General features: G+C 34.4%; 1 long non-coding RNA gene across 1 annotated transcript; it reads right to left on the bottom strand.

The window, feature by feature from the left end:
• Window positions 1-1918: 1918 nt before the first annotated feature.
• On the bottom strand, window positions 1919-2978 carry LOC120441291. The gene is made up of 3 exons (XR_005613961.1): window positions 2515-2978; window positions 2296-2398; window positions 1919-2191 (listed from the first exon to the last, which is right to left on the bottom strand). It is a non-coding gene; the product is annotated as an uncharacterized LOC120441291 (long non-coding RNA).
• Window positions 2979-3684: the final 706 nt, after the last annotated feature.

A 3684-nucleotide genomic window follows, 5' to 3' on the forward strand; every position in this document is an offset into this window, starting at 1 on the left:
TAAAGTTTGAATGGTGGTTCTACGTCAATGTATGTAAAATTAGATACAGTTTAAAGAGGAGTAATTTGAAGGAGAATTTGAAGGGTCTCTCCATTGAAATACATGGGAAATTTTTGTTGAAAAAGTTGAATAAAATTAAAAATATAAATGTTAGAAATGAGAAAAATAGAAGCAGTCATGTCCAAAAGAAGAGGAATCTAACGGTGTTTGAATGGTTTTTCTAAGTTAAACGGTTTTGAAGGAGATAGAGTACAAAAAACGTACGGAAGAATAAAATAGAATAACTAGAAAGTGCATTTTCTGAAGAAACTGCAGTGTGAATGGTTGAATCTGAATGTATGCACTGAAATGAATTAATTACTGAATATTAAGCTAAAAATGTTGAATGAGCTGGAAAATACAGAATTTTTAACCTGAAAACAAAAGTGCTGAACTTTTGAAAGCTGATGCTCACACAGAAGAAGTTGGAAAATAGCTGAAAAGTTTTAAATTTAAATCAGAAAAATCTGAGTAATGAGAAAATACATTTTAGAGTCAGAAAACATCTGAATGAATTTTAAAAGTTCATATTCTTCTCATCACTTAAAAGAGTGGAATTATGTATTATAAATCTCTAATTCATAAAAAAATAATAAAAATAAATGTAAAAACAAATTTGTTGAATTGAACTGAAAAGATGAACAAATATTCTGAGAAAATACAAACTTTAATATACAGCATAATGTTTTTCAGACATATACACATGTGTATATCATGTTTAATGGTATTAGATACATCAATTTGGTTTGTATGTCATAGAAAATAACATAAAAATCTTAAGTCATATTTTACAGATTCTTTCTGAAAAAGACTTAAATTAATTCAACAAATGTTTTTTTTTTCAAAATAGAATAATAATCATTTTAAAAAGAGATGTTGCAATGTTTTAAGGTGTTAATAATCTGATCCTGTCATGTGTCTGTTCAACTTTAGTTTTTGGCACAGACTCCATTCTTAAAGAACACATTACAAAATAATAAACAAATAAAATTGAAATTAAAGTAGCCTTTTTTTGTTAAACACTTCACAGGAGAATAAATAAAAATAACTAAATTAAATAACCAAATAAAAATAATAAGCAACATATGAAATACATGAAAATTCATCTTTTAAAACCACAATCCTGAACCTTTAAATTGTGTTGGTTTCTTAGAACATGGCTGAACAGCTGTTTCTATCGGTCTACTTAATCTACTGATCTGTCTACACATCTTTTATTACTCATTCTTTTTGTGTTTTAATGTAAACAGAGTCCACACAGTGGTAAAAAGAGAACTGTATAGAGATTTTGAGTAAACTCAAACGAAAGCCTAAGGTGGTGACACAGTTTAACACATGCAAAATAATCAAATAAACACATTAGTCCTTTTTGTGAACATTGATAAATAAGTATCATTAGTTTACAGCATTGTTCAGCCATGCCACTAAATGCTTTTTTACACAGTGTTTTAACCTGGGCTCAGGCACAAAGTCCCAAATTTAGTTAGTCCCTGACTTTGAGTTGTGGTTATGACTAATTATTATACACAAGGCTTTATCTATCTGAACTCTAAGGACACAAATATGAAAAACCTATACTTACCAGCTGATACCCCACGTTACACACTAGGTGTGCCATGTGACCTGAAACTTTGGTACAAACTCATCATAATCATTCTGTTAACACTGTTTTTTTAACACTGTTTGTGTTGCTGTTCAGCAGTTTAAAATGTTTTAGATTGGATTACATGGAATGAATTTGAGTTTTTGTGTGTGTTTTGTTCTTAGCAGATTTTTTTTTACACACTGTAGAATTCCAGTTACACATTTCTGGTCATATGACATCCTGAGTGCCCAGTTAAAAAAATCCCCACAGTTAATTCAACATTTAAACAAAATAAAAATATGTTAAATAAATAAAGGTTTGCTCTGTGATGAAATATTAAATAAGCATACACTGTACAGAGCACTAACAATGAAAACAATCCTTTAGCCTGTTGATCAGAGAGAGGCAGTCATTATGTCCATTTGAAACCTGTAATCAAAGAGTACAATGAAACTATAAAGTCCCATATGATCCTCATCATGTCCAGTGACTTCAGAGTGGATCCTCCCTGTTATCCGGCCAGTGTTTGATGTGTGGCAAGCAGCACAGAAGCAGAATAGCTGAGGACTTTAAAAGAAGAGCAGAAAACACGAACATATGTAGTTGTAAATGTAAATATCAGTGATACTTGTCTTGTCAAAGGGAATAAAATGATGAAAATGTTAACTTACACACTCATTTAGGGAGGATCTTGACACTGCACAGAGGAGGCACAGTCAGTCTGACAATGATGGTGATCTCCAGGGATGTTTCCTGCAGCAACAGTCCTGCCAACTGGCCATATGATCCAGAGTAGTTGGTTTGTAATGAACAGAAAGGTGTATATGTTAGGTAGTGTGCACTTAGAGCTGGTCCTAAGAAACAAACACATCCTGTAATAAACTGAATACCTTTAGTAGTGCTGCTGCAAATATAAAGCCCTTCTATCATGTGTGGTTTCAAAGAAGGTGTTTTGAAGGCTCAGTCACAGAAACTGTGCAGTCTGTTCAGTCCTGAGTGTCTCAGCTCTGAAGGGGATGGATAACAGAGGGAAACACCTGAGTACAGACATTACAATACACTCAAAATAACACTCCTAAGGTCAAGTGAAAACACAATTAAAACACTTTACAAAGAATTAATACATGTTTTCATGAAAATAATGTCATTAACCCTTTTTGTTGTGAGTAAATCTCACCGACTGCTTGTGGGACAACCTAGATGGAGGACTTATCACAGAATCTCTCCTGTGCTCCAGATGTGAAGTCTCACTCTCTGATCGTACGGCGAAGATGGTGATGATGAAGCCTCTGTGATCCGTGGCATTACAGTTTCTGGCTGCTATGTGCTTCACACTGTTGGATTTTACATGTGAAGCTTGGAGAAGACACAGGAGGACTGTGTCTCTTAACAAAAAAAAAGAAAGAAAAACCTAACAACCTCCCACCCTACCTGCCCACTCAACCACCCCCCCTCCCCTCAACTCCCCAGCCTCACACCATCCAATGTCTATACAAATGTAGGGTATCAGCTGGTAACAAAAAGCAAGTGTAACATATGTAGTACATATGTGACACTGCTGAAACATTTCTGGCCAGAAATGTGAAGTTATCAGCCAGTGCATTTATCAACCCAGACCCAGACCCACCCTGATAAATGCACCGGCTGAAACATGATAAAAGCTCATAAAAATGTATGTTTCATCGAATGATTTGTCCAAAAATATAATAATATACTTTTGAAAAAGTTTAAAGATTATAACAAACTGAAATCAATAACATTTTTGTAAATAGTATTTCAAAATAGAGGCACAGATAAACTGGCTTAACTGTCATTATTGCTGTAATTAGGTTTGTCTTCTTTTTTTTTTTTTTTTTTTTTTTTTTTTAAAAAGCAACCGTTAGTCTGTGTTGTTCTCTCAGAAACAATGAAGAAGCTGTTGAACATTTATGTGTTGTGTGGGCAATCCTCTGGTCCACCCTCCTCCCTCCTCCCTCCCTCCCTCCCTCCCTCCCAGCCACAGTGAGACTGGGGCAGCCTGGCAGGATTTTGAAGCCTGGCTGCAGAGAGGATATGCCTAC

This window comes from Oreochromis aureus, linkage group 7, assembly GCF_013358895.1.
Source record: "Oreochromis aureus strain Israel breed Guangdong linkage group 7, ZZ_aureus, whole genome shotgun sequence".
Taxonomy (NCBI): Eukaryota; Metazoa; Chordata; class Actinopteri; order Cichliformes; family Cichlidae; genus Oreochromis; species Oreochromis aureus.